The 24,788-nt window shown below is 39.9% G+C and overlaps 1 protein-coding gene across 9 annotated transcripts in view; it reads right to left on the bottom strand.

Annotated features, from left to right (window-relative positions):
* The window catches only part of ZPLD1 (zona pellucida like domain containing 1), a 90,790-nt gene that overhangs the window by 41,528 nt on the left and 24,474 nt on the right, over positions 1-24,788 (bottom strand). For 4 of the 9 annotated variants that reach the window (XM_069022008.1, XM_069022014.1, XM_069021999.1 and 1 more), the window contains exons 1-2: positions 9,466-9,630; positions 1,750-1,805 (exon numbers count right to left, since the gene is read on the bottom strand). The exons of 1 other annotated variant lie outside the window; for it this stretch is intronic. The gene's annotated coding sequence lies outside the window, so the exon portion shown is untranslated. Of the gene's footprint in view, positions 1-1,749; positions 1,806-9,465; positions 9,631-17,769; positions 17,860-24,788 lie in introns of those variants that run through there. 4 more of the 9 variants (XM_069022034.1, XM_069022036.1, XM_069022033.1 and 1 more) reach the window with 2 other exon arrangements.

Genomic DNA, 24,788 nt, shown 5'->3' with positions numbered 1-24,788 from the left:
AAAAAAAATGGAATCCAAGTAAAGTAGATGAAAACTCTTACAAAAATAATCTACAACTGTAACCACTAACAATTATAATAATTTTTAAAAGATGCATCAGGATGTTATCTTGTATCTGTTTTAAAGCAGTATAGCCACAGACCACAACTATACTTGTAGCTTATAGCTTAAGGAAGGGAGATCATAAACAAAGCCTACTGTTTTCACACTTTTTCTACAGAGCTCACATTGTTTTCAGCTTTACTTCCAAAAAAAAAGTAACTACTATTGCTTTTTGTAACTACTATTGCTTTTTATTATTCTGTGCAAGAAGCTGCTCTCTTAAGATGAAAGCATGCTACTTGCAAGACAAATACATTTGGGAAAACAATTGTGCTTTGGAGAGTTTACTGTCTAGTTTAATGCCAAACACTATAAGTGGGAATAAAAATAATATATGGAAAGAATATACAACATAATGCACAAGTTAAAAAAAGCCCACACTTAAATTCATTTTTCTTAAATAAATAACATTTTCAATTCTCTTTCAGCTTTGTATTTCTATTTTCTTTCAGCTAAAGCGCTGCTTAAACAACTTTAACTAGATAAAGCACTCTCTATAAAATCCATTGATTATTATATATTGTTACTATCGTAATAATCCTACATTTGTGCCAGAGACTGCATAAACACCAAGATGATAGCATCTGTCCCAAAAGCTTAGTAATTATATTTGCAGTACACAAGAACACATGGATACAGACAGGACAGCCAGTAAAGCAATGAGACCCCACCCAGCAGCATGAGGAGTTGAGGGCCTTGGGCCCTTCTCTTGGAGCAGCAGGGGAAATAAGCCAGAAAATTTCCTTCCCCAGCCATAGCCCCAGTCCCTCCCTCCCAGCCTTTCCATGCTCTTTCCTGTCACGTTGAAGCATCTCTTCTGGGAATGGAAGAGAAATGACTTAGACCATGAGGATTCCAGCCAAGATGTGTTCAGGCCTTAACAGGGAGGGGAACAGGTAGATATAGAGAAATTTGCTAGGATTTCTTACCTGGCATGAGAGGAAGCAAAATGATGAAGATACTATTTTAAGTTTTAAGCAGGACATATCGCTGATTACAGGGAGAAGGGAACATTACCAGTTCTGAATGAGGAAGGAACTGTAACATCTGAGGCCACTAAGCACCTTACAAAGAGCACAGACAGAGGTCAGTGCAGAAGAAGGCAGCACCAAGTCAACAAAGAAACAGGCAACACTGACACAGCCAGATAAAACCATACTTTCACATCCTCGAGGAGTACAAGCAGAGCATGGATACACCCAGCAAGCCAACAGAAAATGATGCAGAGCCCCCATCTCTGGAACAAGACACAGATTGTAATGACAAGAGCAGTCTCATCTGCTTGCACAACACAGAAGGGAGCAGCAGTACTTAGGCACTGCCTAGAGATAATCACATTAACACAGATCAATACACTGGGTATGCATACCAATGTTGGAAAGTAATTACTTCCAGAATTCACTTACTTCTACTTATGCCCACATTGTTTCTATGCACACAGTAAACTGTAGCATTTCACTAATTTATTTCAAAAATCTACATTAACACTATCAGACAAGGATCTCAGCTTGTAAATAACTCAAATGCTCATATTGGGATAAAATAAGGTTCCATAATGCCATTATTTAAAAAATGCTATGAACTGTGAGCAAGAGAAGAACAAAACTGACTGGGCATAAATACCTGGGCCAGATTTATGATCCATACCTTTGCAAGGACAGATGACCTTGAGGGCAGGTTCTTTTACAGTAGAGATGCTTGTTCTAGGGATATAAAACATCATTCAATTAATGATGTGGACAGACTTAGCTTTTAATAAGTTTCATCTGAGTTCATTTATTGACTTAAGTTAGCATGGTAAATTTATGAAGAAGTGTGGGAGCTAAAATACACCTATAGGAGTAACAATTAGGTCACACAATTTTCCCATGCCCTAAAGAAAAAGGTTATAAACCAACATAACACTTCAGGCCACTTAAGATTTATATCTAAATATTTATATTAGGAAAAATTTAGGCAGAGACCTAGTTGAGACTTCAGCCTATTTTTATGCATGTGTGCTCTTAATATCCTAGTAAATAGTTGATGAAGAAGATTTAGTGGCTCTACTAAATTAGGGTGTCTTATATTTACATGATTATTTCCTCACCTGTACCTTTAAATTATTTATCTGGGAGAAAAATTACCTCAGCTTAGATCCAGACTAAGGCCTCTTAAACACTAAGTAGGAATACAGTAGGTTGGAAGTGCCTATAAGTCTTGTGTACATCAGGACAGAAGGATAAGCATTTGGAAGCAAGCACAGAGGGCAAAAAAATGTATATAATCTACAAGCAGCACTGGTACAGAGAAGCTAGCAACATAATCCAGTACTCTGAAAAGAAGGAAGTAGGGAGGTAATGGGGTATAGGCAGTTCAACCAGATTGTAACTACTTTCCTCAAAATTCACATTTCCCAACACTTTCCATATTTAGCACCTCAGCTTTGGTCACTGCCACAGGCATCTCCCTTCTTCCACAAGAGAACACAAAACAAAGGATCCAGATAGGAATCAAGCTGAGTTGTTTGCAGAACTCACATGGTTTGTATGCTTCCCTGATACACAAAAGCTTGTACCACTGACTTCCATCAATTTAGTTTCCCATTTTACTGCAATACATTATGTAGCTATTCTTCTCTTCTCCATTCAGGAGATGCATACAGGAGACTTCACTGAAGGGTGAGATGTTGCCTTAATGTGGGTAACATGAATAAAATTTGCACAATTCCTCCCCAATTTTAAAGCTGTCATAGGAAAAAAATTTTCCACTGATGCCTTAAGTTTTAACTTTCATATTTTTCAAATCCTGTACTGCCTAGAGTTCCTTCTAACCTGTTAACTTCTGCTCTCTAATGCTAGGTAGACATAACAAAGCTTCTGTAGGCCTGCTCTCCAAGGACACTGAGACTGTCCTAGGCCCAAAATGTGTAGACCAAAGCCTCTAAAGGGGGAGCAAGCTTGGGGAAACCACATCATTAACTGAAGCTTTAATGGGAGAATTAACCCTGATATGCAAATGAACCAAACCTATAAAAGTGTGAAGAACTCGGGACCTGTCATCCACCTTGGGGTCTGTCTTGAGAGTAGCCTCTGGCTCCCCAGGGTGCACCTGTGAAGGCCCTTCAAATAAATACCTACCTTTATTCCCTTATCCTTGTCTAGTCTCTGTTTTTAGGTGGCCTCTCAAGCTGAAACATTTCACAAGATCATAGCTTCTCTACACTTTCAAATGGCTGAACTCCAAACCATTCCCAGCCTTGTTCCAGCACTTCTGAAACAGTCCTGCAGCATGATGACCCCAAACCAAACCACTGGTTCCACTGTCTCTATAGCCAAGCTTTCACACAGCCACCTTCTTTCCTCCTGTCACAAAGGAAAACATTGCATATGCTTCACGGTTTTTTACATGTAGAACTGTTGCAAATACCTTTCTGGATGGCCTGGCTGGTACCCACATTCACTATATTGCACTAACATCTCACTACAAATCTTTCATACCACCAGCATGTTTCAGGTTTTTAAAGTAGCATTCAGTAGTTGAAATCCCAGATTTTTCAAGTGCTGCGTGTCTGTCAAAAGAAATGGCACATGTACCATGTTCCAGACCCTGCTGTGCAGAAAACCACAGTTATTATACTACTAAAGGTCTTGGGCCATCATGGCATTGTTTCATTATGCTCTGCAAGCAAGATGTCAAAGAGATTTTTTGTCACAAGCTACCAGAAATACCAACATTAATTCCCCCATAGAGCCAACACCTTGGATAAACAACCAGGCAAATCAAACCCTGGGGTTTCCAGGACCTGACTCCTCAAGAAAGCATTGACAAAGACACACAGTATCTTCAGGAACCTGAGTGTGGGGCAGCAGCAAAGAGCCAGCTGCTCACCAGGGCAAGGCAAGCCAGTAGCCCTGGTGGCCCTCAACACCAGGTCCCAGGGTCTGGGGACAAGAGGCAGACCTTGGTCATGGGGTTCATCAATGCCCCCTGACAAGACGAAAAGGAACCAGATCCAAGATCCCTCTGGGAGCCACAGGCAGGACCACACACAGCTCTCTCCCAGACTCTGCTGTGAGCCAGGCAGTGATGCCACCCTGCTCACCCAGCCAAGCAGAGGTGGGGCTGGGCTGTCACAGGTGGGGCAGGGTGATTTTCCTCCCATCAACCACAGATCTAGACCTTCCTTTTCAGCAACATCCAAGGAAATGAGATTGGCTTCCCACTGCCTTTCACTGCAGCTGCTACCCATGCTTCCCTGAAAGGCAGCAGGCCTCACATGCCCTTGATGCATGGCTGGCTGCTCATGCATGGGAGATACAGGAGCCCACCATCCCATGGACTGAGCACAGCACAGCAGCTGGTCTGCTCCCAAATTTAAGATGCTTATTTCTCTCATCAAGAAAATAAATAAAGATGTACCTCGGAGACAGTGACTAATGTTTGGTTTTATCAATCATCCAAAAGTCCATCTTAAGAATTAGCTACTCTTAATTTATTTTGATTTCTTAAGACAGATTACTGAATAATCAGAAATATTCTTACTTGTCATGTATACACCAGAAGGATATAAACACATCAGTGTCATGGACTCCTTGTTATGTTGACTAATTACCCTAGTTACCAGCCTCCAGATGAATATTCTACTCCATCATCCATTCATTTTCACCTGCAAAGTGCCTGTGCCAGGGCCCTCAAAATGTACTCACAGACACTGTACCATGTCTGTGTGAAGTGTTCTTGCTGAGGCATCTCCTTGCTGGAGTTGTCACTAAACACCTCCAGGAAAAACAAATACCAGTGAAGCAAAGGCACAGTAGAGGGAAAACACCACCAGCAAAAATATCTCATATGAAAACTGGTATTGTTCCAAACCCTGCAAAGTACCAAAGTGGAGAACCATCTAGGCAGTGGTAGGGAGAAAAAACGACCAGCATCAGATTTTACAAGTGCCAGAAGCAAAGTTCTGAGTTCTCTGTATCATGCTCCATAGCCTGAAATCAGTTACTGGTATCTCCACCACAATTTGAAACGTTTGTATGTTCCCTCTCTAGGCTGCAATTCCATCTCAGAACAGCATAAATCTGACTTCTAACTTCAAATCAATATGGAAAGCCAGAGGAACCCCTGTAAAGTTCTAGTCTGAGCTTTTGCACAACAGAACAGAAAGCCTCCTCTGCTCTTTCTATTTCAGGTTTGAAATCCTGCTTGAAGAACTGTTGGATTTCTTTTATTTTGTAATCTTAGTGCTGGCAGAGAAAAATTAAACAGTAATCAGAGCTTTGGATCAAAGGCCAAAAGTGGGTTTGATCTATGCATTCCTTATAGCATTCAGGAATTTATTCACCTTATATAAATGGCATAAGTACAGAAACAAATGCCCTTACTTTCATACAATCTTTCACAATCAGCTTTGAGAACTAGAGTCCCCTTAAATTGCTATCCCAAACAGCACAATATTCAAACAAATACTCCAATGATCAAAATCAAATTTGTAATTAGATGAACACTAACGAACACACAATGCTTAGTCGTACATTATTAGTGGGGTAAGGCACACAACACTTAGTCATACCTCATTAGTGCTTAATTATTTCTCTTGTTTAAAGTTCCAAATCAGCAGAGAAGCTGAGTGTGGCCAAAGATAGAAATGGTAGAACACAGCACATTTGACCAGAAAAAATATCTCTGTTTTGAAGGGACTGAACATGACACTGGCCCCCAGAAAAAAAAAAACCAAAATAAATAAAATCAGTTGGCATCAACTAAGATGGAGACAGGAGCATACTATGTAAAGCAGTGGGAGACATTTTTTTATTTCAAGGTAAAAGTTAGTCCAAAACTTAGCTCAGACTCTAGTAATAAGTACGACTTCTGTTTGGAACAGCTTTCCTTTGTGAAAGGGAGAGGCTTAAGCAGGAATGTCTCCCTACAGTTTTTGCTTCTGCCCCTAGAATCTGCCACTAATTCAGAAGCATTACAGGAGAATTTAATGCATAGCCTTATTTAAATTTACTCTGTAAACCACAGAATTACATTTTCAACAGCTGAGAAACTGATTATAAAATTGATTGGTCTTTACTGCAAGAGAACATTGTCTGCTGGATCTAGCAGCACTCACTTATTCAAAATCTTTTTCAGGCACCAGCTCTGTAGAAGAGATAAGTGTTCAGACGCACACAAAAAAAGGAAATAATTAGAAAAGGAAAGCAAAATTCATGTTCTTAGAGATCAAAAAGACACGATGAAAAACCTGATTAAAAAAAATTGTACTCCATTATGAAATACCAAGACATTTGAGGCTCAGATAACCTAAATATATTATGAACAAATACCCTGAATTTTGATACACTTTATCTAGAAATAGAATTGGGAAAATTAACAAGAAAAATCCTACTGCATTTGTTCTTGTTTAAATTCCATTAACTTCTAGGAACAACTGTGCTCGCAAGCAGGCAGAATACATGAAAAAGAAGCTTACAAAATGCAAAGAAAAGCCCTGCCAAGCCCCAAAATTAATTCTGTAAGCCCAAAAGCAGTTGTCAAAACATGCCTAATTTACAATGCTATACTATTTTTTCATTTGTAAAATTGTACTTAAAAGACTTCCATATGATAGAAATACTGCAATTTGCACTAGTAGCCTCACAAGAGAAGGCAGATATTTAATTCAATTTTCCTAAAACAGGATCTTCCAAACACCATTAGAGTTGTACACACAAATACCACATGTGCAATGAACAGCAGCAACTCCAGACAGAATTCTGACAGCTGCATTAACTAGAATTATACTATTATTTTCAATTTAAATTTCTTGGATAAGAATCACCACATTTTCAAGCAGCTATTTTGAAGGCCAAGTTCTTCATAGTCAGGTTCCTTTTACAATACAATCTATTGGAAAAAACCTAAACTGTGCTTGGTAAAGAGCATGTGTTTCTTTACATACAAATATATGGTTGAAAATAGCCAATTACATAAATTGCTTAGCTATAAAATGTAAATACATATCAAGTACAAGCTTATACAAATAAATTTACACATGTTCCTTATGCATGGCAGCCACTGCTCACACACCCTTGCCATTCCGTAAGGGTATTTGCTTTTTCTTCTTTCAAAAAATAAGAAAGCATAGAATGCCCAGAGAAGCACCAGCCCACCCACAGCAGCTGACATAGGACTCTAAATACCAGGGGAAATCCATTCAAGTAGTGAAATAAGCACAGAAATATACCCCCAAGTGTTAAACTTCTGCTGAGTAGCAGATGAGGGTGGTTCAGTAGCCTGATATTCCTTTAAACCCCACATCATTGGGTTGGAGATTCACTCCTCATCTCTTCCTCTCCACACTTACTTCACAGCCTTAACACCCTTTTAATGTAGTTGTTTGTTGGTGCTGTGAAAAAAAAGCATGTGTGCATTCAGCTGCACTGAGCAGAAGATTCATACCCCAGGTGAGAGACAACTTGAAATTCCATTCCCACTTCATAATTACAGCACACATAAATGGAACAAAACATGAGGCAACTGCCCACCCCACACAAGACATGGCAATCCTATAACATCAAAATGTATTCAGGGAAACAGAGCACTAAATGGGCTGAAGTACATTTCCATTTGTCAATATGTTTACAATGCATTCTCAACAGGAGGGCCCATCGTGCTCTTCTAGCAGCTCTTTTATTTTGATTGCTACTATTATTGTCATTATTACAATATGTTTTTCCCAGCCTGGACAAGCAGCTCAAGCACTGATTGATGAGACAGCCCTATCCAAGCAGAGAAATGATGGCTGTACCACATGCTAGCAAGAATTGTAACCTGAAGTGTCTACAGTCATAACTAATTGCTGCAAGTAGTGAAGGCTGTATTACAGTATTTGCACCTTTACAGGTCTTTTTCCCCCTTTTTCCTTAGGAGTAAAACAAAAATCCACAATGCTGTTTGCCTGCAAGATAGGCAGGTAAGGGTGTTTATGTCACACCTCACCGAAGGGCTCAGTGTTTCATTATTCATAAGGTGCATTTCCCCTCCAACAGTCAAAGGACAGCTTCCTTCCCCTCCTTTTTCCTACTCCTAAACACAGGAGACAATGCCAACATTTACAAGGTCTTTCTCAAGGCTTTTCAAGATGCTTGCAAAGAGAGGACAATATTTCCTTCCCAAAGCTTCTCTCTAAGTAGGTTTTCACAGCTCTCCCACTCTCCCTGCTGGTCTCCTGCAATTCAGTGCAAGTTGAGTGCAAGCCAAAGCAGATGCAGACAGTACATTGCTTCCATGAGGAGATCCTAGTCCCAGAGACTCAGAACTGGGAAGGTAACTACTGGGTTCAGGCAGGAACTCAGAACCTGAATCAACCTGAGATCCATAGACTGCAGTGTCTTCTTTCCCATTAGCTAATGGGAATTGGGCCAGATGCATATCTTCAGTCCACAGAGGCACCAGGCAAAAGCTCTGTCAAGGAATTGGCAAGATGGGCCCCTCTGCAAGCTCTCACATAGAAAACAAAAAGCAAATAAATGAGAAACACTACCTCTAATGCAGCAGGGACCCTGCAAGGCAAACCCCCAACTATGTTTCCTCTCCACTGCTGATTTTCAAGCCATACTCGTGCTTCACACTTGGCTTGGATGTGATGGTCAAGTTTTGGCCTGAAGCACAATCCTCACGTCCATTGATTTCATCAAACATTTGGAAAATAAATACATGCTTTCATGCCTATCAACAGGGGCTTATACAAGCAACATTTCAAATCAAATCTGGACAAATTCAAGTTACAGAATGTCTGCTGTATACTCATTCTCTATTAAAAGTATTGTTCCATAAAACCTAGTAGCAAGGTGAAACAAGAATGCCATTGAATGTAACAATCAACTGCGGGAACTCATGCCTTCTAATCAATATGATTATGCAGAAGTGTCTTATTGTTTAAAATACCCCTGTGCTCACACATCTCACAACTTTGACATAATACCTTACTTATACATTCTACCTACCTATACATTTCACTTACCCATCTTATACTACTTATACATATACATATGACTCTACTTATACATTTTCTTACTTACACTTTTTACAACTTCTACATAACACAGTACTTATGCATTTTACTTACTTATACATCTTACAATCTTTACATGATGTTCTATTTATACATTTTACAACTTTTACATAATACAGTACATATACATTTTGCAACTGCTGTGCATGAGATCACACACTGCTTGATTGGTTTCTCTATTTTGTCCCTGCACTCTGCACGCACTTTTCTGATAATAGGATTGGTTTTAATCCAGTGCAGCACAGTCCTTTTTTATCTATTCCTTGCTGTCCTGGTATTTAGTTTTTCAGCTTCTGCTTTCCCAATTTAGCACAGTTTACCTTTCAGTCCTTGATGAATTCCTGAGGGCTCTAACAGGTGGGGCTCCTGATCCAGGCAAGCAATGTTGAGATGATGACAGCAACAAAACCCATCCAGTGATCAGCAATCAAGTTAGTCCAGGAAATCCAAACAAGACAGCAAAGAACAGGGAGCAGATATATATACCTATCCCACCTCCCTTCCAAACCTTTGGATTGGAGCTTAAAACCCTCTTGGGGCTGATGTGCTGCAGCTGAAGATGGAAAGGTCAGGTGAAGTCAGTGAGGGTAATTCTAGCCTGGTCCCATTCTAAGGGCTCTGGTAAAAATAACTAAAAATGGTTTGGCTGGGGCACACTATCAAGGTTCAAATACTTTACAACAATCAACCACTTTGAATTTGAAAGAATCCAGCACATCATTTGTCCCATTCGTTCCCTGAACCAGTGGTGATGATTGTGCGCTATTTTTTGTTTATTTATTTCAATATCTCTCATGATTAACCTCCATATGTTCAGGAAGTTCCAATCTCTGCACACAAAAAAAAATACATTAATCACTAATTACATTCTGCCTACAGACAACATCATCTCCCCTAGCAAGCTAAACATTGACACCCATCATTTGGCTACTTTTGGCTACCGAGAGCAGTGCTTTAGAATTTCAAGATGCTTCATTTGCTCTGAATATTTTTTTTTTTGCTGGGTAAAGAGTTGAAAATCTTCAAGATTCAACTTTCAAAATCTGGGTGTTAATCAGATGCATGGAAGGTGTTATGTTGCAAACTGTGAAGATGGAAAAACATGAGAGAGAAATGAATGCTGGCCATGGGGCCTTCATTTCTTTCTTTGTGTTAGGATCTAGGCTTCACATGTTATTCATGGCTCTAATTCCTGTGAAAGCAAATAAAACCTGAAGAGGAGGAGAATTCCCTTCATGAATGAATGCTACTCAAGCCAACATATGATGCTAAAGGAGTGTGGCAAGTTTTCACTGACTTCCTTTAAGTGGTTCCTAATGAATTGCTTAGAGAGCCCCAGATAAGAGCCAAGATATGAAATAGGTGACAGTATCTTAGGACATAAGTGGTCTACTGGGAATCAGAATGAACCCCAGATGTTTCCATTGTAGCCATGTCATTGTACAGCAAGAAAATTAAAACTAGGAGCTTGCAAATGGCTGGTATTCAACTTAAATGTCACTAAAACTCCAGTTTTAGTAACTCTAGTAAAGTATAAAGTAGTTTAGAAACAGCATCATCTTAATTTTGAAGTAATCCGAGAAAAGACAGAAGTAACTGAGCAGGAAGACATTGAGTTACTTCAATAATCCTAATCTTTTTTACTTCTTTTTTTTTAAATACAACAGAGGACACCAAGACTTCCTTAGTTAGAAACATCAATCTATTTGGAAAGCAAAAAAGAAGAATAAGACTAGTTTTGAAGATAATTCTGACTTGAATTATCACACAGAACAACTCTTATGGTGGTCTTGGATTAATACAGTGAAATATTTGGACAGCATTCTATCATTTTCCTGTGACCAGTGAGGGGAACCGCTGTTGTGTCAAACTGGTGTCATGCAACCTATGCAAGCACAAAGAGTGCTCATGGCACAGTGCTGCAGTCCAACTTCTTCCACAGCTGTAAGGGCACTTAAAGACAACAGGATTTTGGTACCAAGGAATTGGGAAGACAGGTAAATGCAGGGCTTTTCTCCTCAGTTCCCCCCCCGCTATGACCTTCAGTCACCACTACATGCATGCATGACACACACCCACACTCCAACCCTTTACATTGCCCATACTCATTTAGGCACATCTGCATCAGCTGGAACCCTGGAACGGCAGCACTGCTGAATTATCCATCTTTGTCAGTGTCATGACAAAAATAACACTGGACAACCTAACAGAACTGCACCCTGCTGCTAGACTGACAATTGACATTGCAAGTATTCTTGTTCCTGTGCTTGTGCTCCCCTGGGAGCATTTATGGGACTGACAGCAGTGCTGAAGAAAAAACTTTGAAGGTTCAGAGGTTCAGAGCAGCTCATTGACTGGAGGAACTGGATAAGACCAATAAAATTTGTGTGTCCTTTGCAGTACATGAGCTGGTTTTGCTGCTACCTATGGCAGTCCATCCACTTGGCACAAAAAAAGGTAACTAAAATAAATAAGTATTCCTAGAAACCCTGCATTATCGATTAGGAGCATTTGTTTAACAACTGTTTCTTTGGGATTGTCAAAACTGATGACCTAAAGTGCTCACTTCCAAGGCACTATTGATAAAAGCATAAACCAATAATGCTATTTATATTTCTATTTTCCCTACAGTGCTATTTAATGACCCATGGTAATCCTTAAAAAGGTTATTCTAATTATTCAGATCTTACTCCTTTAAGAAGAAATGTCCCTTGTTGGCAGCTCTTCTAGGTTGGAAAGGTGGAGAAGGAAGATAAGCAGGAAAAAAAGACAGAAATACATCCTGTCCATTTGTGGAACTCTATGGGAAAAACCTATGTCAGTATGGTATATGATTAAGTATGCCATTACATTGCCTATATGGAAAGTAATTTTGCATACAGAACATTCTGGGGAGTCAGGACTGTTCTTAAACAACTTTAAGCAAACAATGATCAGAAGTAGAAAAGGGCATCTAAATCCTGTACCTGTATGGTACACGGAAAAGCTCCTTGGGCAGCTTGTGCCAGTGCTTCATGACCATCTGATTAAAGAACTTTTTCCTAACATCTAGTCTAAATTTCTCCTCTTTTGGCTTCAAATTATTTACCCTTGACCTATCACTATCTGCACATGTGAAAAGTTGTTCTCCCTATTTTTTATAAAGCACTCTCTAGGTACTGGAAGGCCACGATAGCTTCTTGGAGCCACCTCTTCTCCAGACTGAGCAATCCCAACTCTGTCTCACTTCATAGGAGAGGTGCTCCACCCCTCTAATCATCCAACCCTCCTTTGGACTGACTCCAACAGGTACACATCTTTTTGTGCTGAGGACCCCAGAGGGTGCAGTTCTCCAGGTGAGGTCTCACAATGACAGGGTAGAGTGGGAGCATCACCTTCCTACATCTGCTGGCCACACTGCTTTTGATGCTGCCCAGGATGTGGTTCACTTTCTAGGCTGTGAGCACAGTGTTGGCTCATGTCCAGCATTTTGTCCATGAAAACACCCTAGTCCTTCTCCACAGGGCTGCTCTCAATTATTTTCTAAGTCTGTGCTCATGTCAGACATTGCCCCAGCCCAGATGCAGCACCTGGCACTTGGTCTTGATGAACCTCATGAGGCTCTTGTGGGCCCACTTCTCAGGTTTGTCCAGGTCTGTCTGGAAGGCACCCCTACCACCCAGAAGCAACAAGAGGCAATAAGGGGCATAGAAAATAAAACTAAATGTGTATTCTAAGTATAATAAGGAGTCTGTTTAACTTATTTGGTTAAAAACCCCACATACCTGGTATTTTTGATCTCAAAAGAAACCAAACAGCAAGACATATCCTGATCACCACATTTATCCCAAACAAATACGCTTTGTTGCCTCAGCCAGTGGCTAATTGCCAATTTGTTTCATGAACAAAACCTGACATAGAAAACAGAACCCAGCTATTAAGTATAGAGGGCTGCAAAAGAATGCAGGTAGCTTTAAGCTTAAGGCAGAACTGCTCTGCCAGCAAGCATCAATGTGCAAAGCACAATCCCACCTTCTCTATCTCCCTGTCTGACTCTAACTTTTTTGAAGTAGGTTTTCTCCCTCAAGGGCAAATGTATTCCAAACATTTAAGGGCTCTTACAAAAGGCCAGCACTGATCTCTGTGCTTGAATAATATCCCAAATGGACCCTCATTGGTAACACGATAACAAAATCAGTGTTTCAGTCAAAAGAGAAGAGTCTTTCTGCTCCTCTGTTCTTCTCTTTTTGTGCATTGATATAAAGATCAGAGTCATCAGCATGAATAAGATTTAGAATTCTGATGAAAACTATAAGAGATACTAAACACTTTCTGGCCCTCCCAAATTTGTATTCAACCTCTCCCTTTGTTAAAGCTGTAATCACACTCCCATCGGTATTCAAGGGATTTATGCAAACAAGGTCTCTTCTGTCAAAAATCACAGCAATTTGATGCAGTCACAGCCTGTTGAGTTGTGTAGATTACTGGCACCAAAGACACAACTTAGTATTCTGATGTGTGTCAGCTCTCTATAATACAGATCAGATGGTCATAGCAGACTCCTCTCAGCCATTCTAGCATAAGACACTGTATCTATATGCAACAGAACCAAGGGAAAGTAACAGAAGGTTACTTGAAACCACACAGGAAATAAGGAAATTTAACAATTAAGCTAAAACTCAGCCTGTTGCTTAATTGCAAAGACAGTATTTGTTGAATATCTTCATTTTGCTCTCCATGCTTATGGATGCTTTCACCCATTGCTTAAGGATAGACTTAAATAAATAAAAGCCTGCTTTCTTTACCTCTGTGTGAGTGCTGTTTGTACCTATTACACATCTACCTTATACACCCAACACCCAAAGGAGGAAAAGGAGTCCATTATACAGGTCCTAGACACAGGACATAACTCATCAAATCCAGCTGAAAAAAAACCAACACTTAAAGCTCCAGTGACTTTCTGCCTGACATTCTTATATGCAATACCATCTCCTCCATCACTCAGGGCCATATCCTTCCTCCTCTGGGCAAGCCATGCACTTTGTTTCAGTGGGCACAGTTTAATCCCTTGAAGTGAAATGGACACAATTTAGCCATGACCTATCCCCATCATATGAACTATAGACAAATCTGGCCGTGTTAGAGAAATTCTACCTGCACCTGCACAGGGGATCGTGTCTGTGCTCACTGTCACCCTTTCAAGAACAAAGAATGGATTTCTGTTCCTGGCTTAACACTTTTTTCCAAAATCAGTTTGATAGTCTGAGAGAAAAAGAGGGGAGCGAGAGTTGATTAAAAGCCGTGATGAAATGCAGGCAACAGAGTGGAGTACCTGCAGTGCTCTGTCACCTCCACCCACTTTCTCCCCAGGCAACCAATGGCCATTACATCATCACAGCAATCTCTAATTGGCTGCATTCTGGATACACTTTCTGACCCAAAATATACAGGTTAGATAAAAATATGCCGTTCCCAAAGTATTTTTTAATGAGGCGTATTACTAAACACCTCGCAGACATGCAATAACTTCAGCAACTCCCCTGAGTAAAAGAGCAATGAGTAAAGGTCTGAGTGAATACTACATACAAAATTTAAATACATATATATATATTTAAGTCTCAAAATATGCAGAAGACATCCTTTGACCACATGGACCTCTTTTGCATTCACTTTCCAATATGTTTATGCCACTGAGTCACACTAGAAGATATGGTTGAAGAAAAGAATTTAAGGTGCTTATTTGCAAAAAGCAAGTGTTGAACAGTTTTTTGGTGCCAAGATGACTGCACTGCTCACAGATTTTCCAAAGCAGAAAAACAAGATTCTATTTGCAGGATAAATCACTGGTTCTGTGTTATTTACTCAACTGTAATACATTAACAGCTAGTTGCAAATAAGGACATTGAGGTATATATAGCACACAGCCTTAGTATATAGGGCTCATTCTGCCAAGTGAATTGGGGCCAAATACTTGACTTAATAAGTATCATTCAAATCTAATGGGACCAGAAGTAAATCAGGTTTTATTCCTTACTTCGTTCCAGTCCTTATTTCCTCTCCCCAAACATGACATGCATAATCCAAACACGGCATTCTGCAAAAATGAGCCTCGTTATGTATAAAAAGAGCCACATTAGAGAAATCCACAGAAGTGGATAAAAAAAGGTGATGCTCATCCTTTTTTCAGGTTGACTTACAGCTCCTTAGAGCAAAATTCTCATCTGAGTTCTGTATCCATAGGCTGCATATTAGTGGTCCTCTCACTGTCTGCTCAATGCGCCAATGTGATCTAAATAAACCAACTAGTAAAACACAAAACATAACAGCTGGTCTCTGTCAAGAGATGTTATTTGGCCTAACAATATAGAAATACCTTCTTTAAGGAGAAATAAAAAGTTTAGCTGATTTTTCCCTATTTAAGTGCCTTGTCTAGAATTATAAAACATGAGTCAAATCCTGCAAATTTGCATTCTCTTCGCAAATGTAGAGAGAAGGCGGTAGCTCTGCCTTACAAGTGCCCTCATCACACTATATTTATACTGCCTTCAGAGGACCCTGACACCTCAATATTCATCTGCTTGGCCTCAGTTTAGCTGCAGCAGTTCCAGCTGCTTTTTAACATTCTGTCTAATTAGGAAGACAAAAGAAGTTTCCTTAGATGTGTAAGTTAGCTTTAGTGGTGAATAAGATGTTAAAGAGTAGGTGATGGACTTTAAAACAGCTTCTCTGATCTCCCTCACTCTACCAGTACTCCTTTCAAGATCTTAGCTGGTCTGCCCCACTATTAACCTCCCTCCACACTGAGAATTAGCTATTTATTCTCAGCCTTTGTTCCTTCTCTCAAAGGGCCCCCTCCTCTCACACTTCACCCAAGAATTCTCAACCATCTTCTATGAATCTGTATAACGAAAGCCTTTTGAAAGTCAAAATAAATTATATCCACTGGTTGGGATACAGAGAAGTCCCTATTTTGAGCTTTTACAGCACACTTTGAAAGACCTGATACTGATGCAATGCTGTTTTTACTGCAGTCTTATGACTTAACAGTGGTGTTAGGAGCATATCCAAATGACCTCTCCAATCTCAAATCTCTCTCTCTAGCAAAGAGCAAGTTCTGTGTCCTTGTGGTGTCCCAGCAAAGCAGTATTATATAGCTTCGATCTTTAGCACAGAGCATTCCAGTAATTCATCTTTTAATTGAGAAATAGTTCCTCCTGTCCTGGGATCTCTGTCAAGGAGGTACGAAAAGGGAAAAAAAATCAAAAACATAATTTGAAACCCATTTCATTCTATACCTCCTTAAAATATGTGTAAATGTAGGAATCAAAAAAAACCAAACCAACCTTACCAAAACATCCAAAAATTGAAACCAGCAAATTGCGAACAAACCCAACAAAGTAACCACATGCAACACAATCTTTGTTAAAATTGGCAATCTCCACAAAGAAAACAGCAAACTACCTGAAGTGCAGACCCTTCCACACCCACAGGGTGTGCCTGTGAGGAATTAAACAAACTGGACACATAGGTCTTGGGTGTTCAGTAAACCAGGACTGAACTTTATTGAGTGCAAAACAAATGTACCAGTTAACTAATTCAGTGCCTAAGGACAAAATCTCATCCCCAGCTCCTGCACATCACAAAATGTCACAACATTTGGCTGCCTCCTATCAAGAAAAAGCAAAATACCATGACTTCTCTCAGGGCAGGATTAAAGGACAGTGTCAGTGCTTTGTTAGAAAGCTGGCAAATGTCTTCTTGTCTTGCTTAAAGTCACCCTGCCAAAGTAGCACAGTGGTAAGAGGCTGAATGGAAAAAATGGGCACAAGAGAAGGAAGAAACATATTCCATCTGCCTGTCAGTGTCTGAGAAATAATTATTTCATAATGGTGACTTTCTAACAGAAAGATATATTGTGTTTAATACAGCAAAGCACTTTGCCATCTTTCTACTCCACTAGAAAATATTTCACTGATCATTAAAATGAAGCCAAGGGACAATGTGAGAATACCTGATAAAAACCTTCATTTAATTTAAAAAAAAAAAAAAAAAAAGAAGAAAGAAAAGAAAGGAAAGAAGTGAAACCACACAAGCTATTTTAATGGCTCAATATTTGGCACGAGTCTGAGCAGTACATCACACCTGAAAATGGAAACTGCATCAAACCTTAACATCCTTAGCTCTATCTCAGAGACTTTGGTCCGGTTTGGACTAAGCGGGGATGATGGGTTTGAGTCACCAGGACTTCTCCCTATCACACAGAAATCTTCTCCAGAGGTTCCACCCAAGCACTGCTGCAGCATAGTCTGTCAGCTTTGATGAGACAGGAGGCCACAGAATTAGAACTGCTCAATGGGATCTGAGGGCAATCAGACTTCCTACAGCATGACACAGCATTACAGTAAAGCAGCACCGTGGAACATTGCATTCAGGCTTGGTAATCAAATAAAACTGTCATTCAAGACTTACTATACTCCTGTGCATAGTTATCCATTATCTGTAACAAAACCTGAACTTATTAAATTACTTCATATTTTCAGTATTATGCTGTTGTTTATTACAGAGCAATATGAAGGAATGCAGAAAGAGTCATTTTCTACTAATACTGAACAAGGAACATTATTAGATTAAGGACAGAACATTACCCTTGAAGCTTTTCTCTCAGCTTTGTGCCATTGCAGAACATGCAGTTATATACTTCTCCCTGATGCCTCCTGCCACAGATTTAAGAACCAAAGCAAATCACTCCCATCACTCTTCTAGTGCTAAGGAAGAGGCAGAGAAGGAAATATGTTAATTTTGGTAACATACCAGAAAAGTACATTGGTGTCATATTCCTTCCATCTGCAGAAAACAAAAGGCTGGTTGGTTCCCACCACACACCTATAAGGTGAGACAGGCAGAATGCCCAATGATAAAAGAGGGTTTATAGAAGGAGAAAGAAAGATGAAAATTGATACACATATAATAGCAGTACCTGGGTAACAGACAGGAGGGAAATCATGTTTCACACAAGGCCCCAGAAATCCCTTTTCAGTGTTTCAGAGACAATGCGTAAGTTGGGGGTGGGGGACACACAAGAGCCCAGAGTCTCTGCTATTATTCCTCCAGTTCCAATCTTGTATGAGCAGAAGCCCCAGGGTAGGAATTTAGTTACCAGCCTTTGCCCACTTCTGGTTGTTCATCAGTCTGTCACAACTAGTTAGTGCTTGCAAGGGCCAGGTTCAGAGGCACACAGAGAATGGACAGCAGTGCACAGGCACTGCAGAAGGAGCTTTGCGGGGGATCTTATCTCTGCTACCTCCTACAGTCACACCGAGAAAGCAACAAGTTGTGATACACCAATTCTCTGGTCCTCTCAGCTTAACCCTCTGAGGAATGGGAACACAGCAGAAGAAGGGCAGAGAAGCCCAGCCACATCCACCCTCCCAAGTGGAAACCAGCAAGGTCATCTCAAACCCCGACAAACTCTATTCTACTCTCCTCTGGGAACTGTGTCCATATGTTTATTATGAGGAAACAGCTCTGCATGCAGCTGCCAGTTGTTTTGATTTAACCCCATCATTTGTCAATGCCCACACGTGAGACTGTGCAAATAGTCTTTTTACTCAGTGTTTCCATGTGTTTAGAGGGTCATTATTCAGAAGAGCTTTCTGATCAGACAGCATTGGAAGTTACATCATTTGCCAACAGTATTTGGAGTGCTCAGTATCTGTGAAGAACAGATACGAGGTATAATCAAAACTCCACAGAAACAAGGATTACTTTTCAACCTTAAATAAGCTTTTTTTGACTTCTGGCCACTTTGATTGAACAATGAGAGAGTTCTGCAGCGAAAACCTCCTCCAACTTCCAAGTCCTAATGAGGACTTGTCTTATTCCAAGATCTTGGATCAAAACTCCACAGAAACAAGGATTACTTTTCAACCTTAAATAAGCTTTTTTTGACTTCTGGCCACTTTGATTGAACAATGAGAGAGTTCTGCAGCGAAAACCTCCTCCAACTTCCAAGTCCTAATGAGGACTTGTCTTATTCCAAGATCTTGGATCAGGAGAAGAGAGGCATACCCAGGTGAATGTTGCCTTCGGATGAGCACAAATTTACACTGTTTTTCTCAATGTGAAGGGCACAGGAGGAAGCCACAAAGACAGGCTAGCAAGGGCAAAAGGCTGATCAGCCTCTGATGTGGATAACCTAAAAAAAAATAAAGACTTGGATAACATTGTAGCCTGCAGGCAGAACAGGAGGTTTATATGGCTAAAGGATCCAGAATTAGATTTAACACACTATAAACACAGCCTGCAATGTGGGCAACACATCTTACCCTTTTTGGTACTGACTGCTGCCACCAAAGTACAACAAAGCTGAATTCAGACAACAGGGCTCTTACAAGACTTACAATACCCTCAGCCTGCCCTCAGTCCCTTAAGCAAACTCAGAAGTGAAGAAAGTCCATCCTTCCAAGAGACCTTAACAGAATAAAACTATTTCTGGCTTTCATGCAGAAAAAAAAAAAGATCTTACATTGTTTCCAAAGCTAAAACAAGGGACTGGAGACAGGCAGGGAGATACCTACAGCTGCTGAATTAGTATCACAAAGAACACAAGAAGGTAAAAACTGATAAGAACAGTGTTTCTGGCAAATGGAAGCAATGTGAAACTGTTACCAACTTCTAACTGTAATTTGCAAGAAAAGAGATGGGGCATTCCAAAGCAGCAGACAGAAAAGTTGAGAGAGTTGCTCTATGTGCTATCGGTATGCTGCAAACCCTTATAAAATATGGACAATGTGTACTCTACTGTCTTCTGGACTTTTCTGATTGCACCATATGTTGGAAGTGCACATCTGCTCTTTACATAAAATGGATAGTACGTACTTTAAAAACAAATGTGAGAATCCACAGGGTAGAAGCTGATTAACATTGAGCGGGGCACATGAATTTGTTAGTCCAGTGTCACGTGCCTGACTCACAGAGTCATGCTGGTGCAACATTCTTTAGCTCCATTGCTGTGAGCCTGGAAATGGAACATCCATTTAGTGCTAACAGCAACAACATCTCCAGCAAGTAGTTCCTGGGATGAATGAGCACTTTGCACTGAAATATTGGGCTTTTAGAAAAAGCATTTCTTCCCTTTTACCAGGTTATACATATCTCAGTCTCATTTGTATTTAAGAAAAAAAGAAATTTGGATTGTGCAAGAATCTTTCAAATAAAACTGTGTTACCATTCCACAGCGAAAAGCAGATGCATGAATCTGGGATGGGCTGATGATCAATTTTTGACAAATTGATATTCTCATGACAGATTAAGAGGGCATACATTTCACAATTTATAGCACTCACAGTATGCACACATAACAATAAGCACTTGGGGCACAGTTTCCTGCCTAGGAAGTTTTTTACATAAGGCTTTTTAAATATCTTCTATCAAATTCTTTTAAATATTTTCTAGTTAAGTATTGCCTTGTCAGTAATATATCTACCTCCTTAATGCTGGAATTCTCTAAAACTGGGTGTTTCAGCAGATCACCATTATGCTCAAGTTTTCCTTGCCTCAAATACAATTAATTCTACCTCAGGGAAGAGGAATTGCCCCATTTCTGGAGAATGTAACAGAAGTTATCATTATTACTATTAAATAGAGATGTCAGGCAATAGAAATCTGAACATGGTAGTAGACACAATGTGTCAGGGCTTTGGGGTTTTTTTCTTCATTCTGGGATATAATCCCATGACTACAGTGTGTCAGGAAACTACTTCAAAGAGCTACATGAAAAAAAGCAATCCTCTCTCTTTAAAAAAAAACCAAAAACAACAACAAAAACCTCAATATTTTGCAGAACTATCATTCCTTCCCTTCCTCTTTTCAACAAAACTGTTTGGAACCCAAGGTTAAATAAAGTTAGTCACAGTTATGCAGCTCCTGTTTTTCAGCTCTATTAATTCTGTACAGAAAATGTTCAATTGTTTCATGTTTTCTATCTATCCATGGTTGTTTCTAACACTAATAGCAGCACCCTCTTTCTTTGCACTTCTCAATATTGGATGCAACATTTCATTTTAGGAAAAGCTCTGGGTCGGGACAGCACTGAAGAGACAAAACAGTCTGGCTTTCTGAGCTCTAACCAACTTTTGAGAAGAAGGCTGGGTTGAATATAATCTCCCATGCAGGAAAACTGCCTTGAAGTCTGGAGCTGAACATTCAGAGAAGGAAATTAATTTGTAGACAATAAAGGAAAACTACCTCTCAGTAGTCTGATTCACATTTTGTAGAATATAACACAGAGGATTTGCAAGGTATTGCACAAAAATATTGCTTTAACATTTAAAGAGCCAACAAAACAAGATTTTCTAGATAGAAGTTCTCTCTTGAAGAGAAACAGGTAGCTAGAGACATGATGGGGTGGCATTACCGCAGGCCTGGTTCCTACGGTATAGCACCGTGTCCCGCAGCCATAGGGAGGAGGAGGAGGAGAGAAGATCCAGCAGGCAGGAATTGTGCAGCAAGATTGATTGATTTAATTATTTTACAAACTCTTTCATAGACTTTTTTCTTCATAGTCTAATTGGACAAAGGATCAGCCACCCCTTGGGGGTGATTGGCTAAAATCCTAAAACATCCATTGTCAAAATATTTTTCTACTATACCATAAACAAGACTTTTCAAGGCTGCAGGTGGCTTGGTTGTTTACATTCCCTGCTACCTCTTCTGTGAGAGAGAAAAGTCTCTCACGGACTTAGAAAATAGCAAGAAAATCCTCGCTAACAGCATTTTTGTTCCTACAGGGTGGGATAAAAAGGACAGCAGGAGCTGCCAAAGATTAAAATGGCTAGAACCACAGCACCACCATATTAAACTAGTTTTATTGATCTAATTCCATCCTGTACCATGACAAATATGAAATAATACCAAATAAGATCCAAACTTAAAGCTAATTTGACTTTTCAAAACATTCTTTCCAGAATGTTATACCTACAGAAAGTCTAGTAGAAGATGAACTGCCAGGATGATCAACAGTGGAAAAGACAGTATTTCCTTTCTTATTATTGACATTTTTAAAATGCATTTTATATAATTACCTCAATATTTTTTGTTGTATATGTACATATATCTGAATACAGCACATGTAAAGCATTTATATCTATATCATTTAAGTTATATTCCTATTTAAGTGTTATTTCCTATTTAAGCGTTGAATTAAATTTTTTATGCAAAACACAATCACAGAGCCTGTGTTTGTAGGCTGATGGGTAGATAAGTAGATGCTACCAACTGCAAAAAGAGGAGTTTTATGCATTTCTAAAAACATGTGAATTTTGAAAGTTACAGGCTATCCTAAGAGAGAAAAGAGTCAGTCCAGTTACTTTTTGCGAGTAAATGGTCCAGTGTTTCCAAATATATTTTTACTTTGTTGAGTCACTCATGAACCAAATCCATTCTCTACAAACATCCTTGCTGTTTGCAAATTACTCACTGAATAATTTATATGAAGGAAATTCACCTTAAGGGTTTGCCTGCAAGCTTGTTTGCTTTTACTGTTCCCTGCCTATTATCCAATGTGTTTGAGCAAGTTCCCAAGCCACACAACTTTATTTCTACTCCATGAGTGAATGAGTGAAACTTCAAGCTGCTATATCCATACAGGAGGAATAACAAATCACGAATCAGGAACAGCCAATTTTGTTTTTTAGTGAAAAGCCATCTTTACCTAGCTGTTTAGGAGCTGACAATATTCCCTCAGAAAGCACATCAAGAAGTGTGACTCATGAACCACAGCAGCAGGGCTGGCAGGGTGCTTCATCAGAAGGCAAATCCCATTTCAGACACATACAGCAGGGAAAATGCTACAGGAGGCTCTCAGAATGGCTTTCTTTTGTTTCTGAAGCCCAGAAGGACCCTTCAGACCCCTGACCTCCCTAAGACAATGGCAAGAAGACATGTTTTGCAGACGTTCCTAAAGCAGTTATTTGGCATCGCTGTGACCCCGTGGTTCTTTTGTGCCATGTTACTGCTGTACTGTACAAACCATGACTTGCAAGAGCCCATCCAAAATAAGTTGTCTTGGGGTGACTTTACGATGCTGTATCCCCTATCGCCGCTCTATGCCCAGATGTGAGTCCTGTGCCTTTCTGTGTCTTTAAACCTGGGTGTGAGAGAACGAAAAAAGCCAGATGAACTTTTCAAAGCAGTTTGTGCTCCAAGGACACAGAGACAGCTGCTGCTGCTGCTGCAGAGCAGAGGCAAGTACCTTCCAGCTTTTCCCAGCTCTTGGCTCCTTGTCTCGGAAGAGAGAAATGGAGAGTAAACTCCTTTGTTTTCCTGGGACTTCGGTTTTATCTTCTTCTCCTCTGGACTGTTCAACAATGCCAGAACACACCAGGAGACCTTACACCTTAGCCCGGAGGGGCCCAAGTTGTCTCAGCTCCGAAGAGGAGAAAGCCACACCCACAAAGGACTCTGGAAATTTACCAGATTCTCTCCAGAGTGAGAGGTTTTATTAGTTAGCATTATTCTTTTCCCATGGTGCATTGTGTCTGTCAAATAAATAGCTTTTTTTTCCTTCACTTTCCTCCAAGGAATTTTTTCCTGAACCTGGTGGGGGAGGGGTGGCAGAAACCTGCCTTCTATCAGAGGATGTTCATTTTGGATGTTCCTCCAAATTTGTCTCCAACTGGGACATAAGTTCTCCAAAAGCTCACCACTGTTTTCAAATGGCATGGCATTCAAAACTATGGAATATTCATCAAGTTAGCTAGTTTCTAAGATTTTACCCAAGCTGAGATAGAGATGGATCAGAGAAGAAGAACTGAATAGAGACCATGGGAGGGACAAGCAGGGATCAAGATGACACAAAAAAACATGCACTGTTCAAAACCATGGTTCAGTTAAAATTCAGGTAATTTTTTAGGAAGACTGACCAGAAGACCTGGTCTGCACAGACCAGTTTACCAGCCAACTTTAAGGTAGATCCTGCCTTGCTATAAGAACTGTGGCTCTTGAGCCTGAGAAGCAGCAAGCACTTAGGTATTCTGATGTGAGCAATGGCAGCAACTCCAACAGTCTGCTGCATTGAGAGGGCAATATTTAGCACTTGTCAGGGTTATGCCCACCATGTAGAAAAAACACTTGGGCAGTGTCATTTCCTTCTCACCCTATCTCACAGCTTTCCTTTGCTTTTGATCCAAATTCAGACTGCATCACAAGAAAAAATTACATGTAGAATATTATTATTAAAATAATTAACTTTTATGACCTGAGTGCTATACACAGGGTCCATTGAAATAGCTACATTACATTTTTGGATTATCATTCCTCTTTTCCTTTGCGTATGCATATAAAAGAAATTTTTACACTGGAATCAGGTAATACCACCAATACTGACTTCCTTTTCAGTCTACAGAGATTAACAGTCCCTTGAGGATTGTATTGACCCTGGCTTTGCTCTCTATTGCTACCACTATTTACCTCTCAGGTCAATGAATCTTGATGATGATTACAACAAAGTCAATACCTGCTTATTACAGTTAGAATAAGAATCACTGAGAAGGCTTATGAACACTAGTTTGGTGTCTGCCAAAACTACCCTAGTTAAGGAGTCTGTCAAGGTTTCATTGTGTCTGTCTTTTTTCTAGTGCAATTTGTCTCAAGTAACAATGAAAAA

Source organism: Aphelocoma coerulescens, chromosome 1, assembly GCF_041296385.1.
Source record: "Aphelocoma coerulescens isolate FSJ_1873_10779 chromosome 1, UR_Acoe_1.0, whole genome shotgun sequence".
Taxonomy (NCBI): domain Eukaryota; kingdom Metazoa; phylum Chordata; class Aves; order Passeriformes; family Corvidae; genus Aphelocoma; species Aphelocoma coerulescens.
This window is presented reverse-complemented; position numbering and strand designations above follow the sequence as displayed.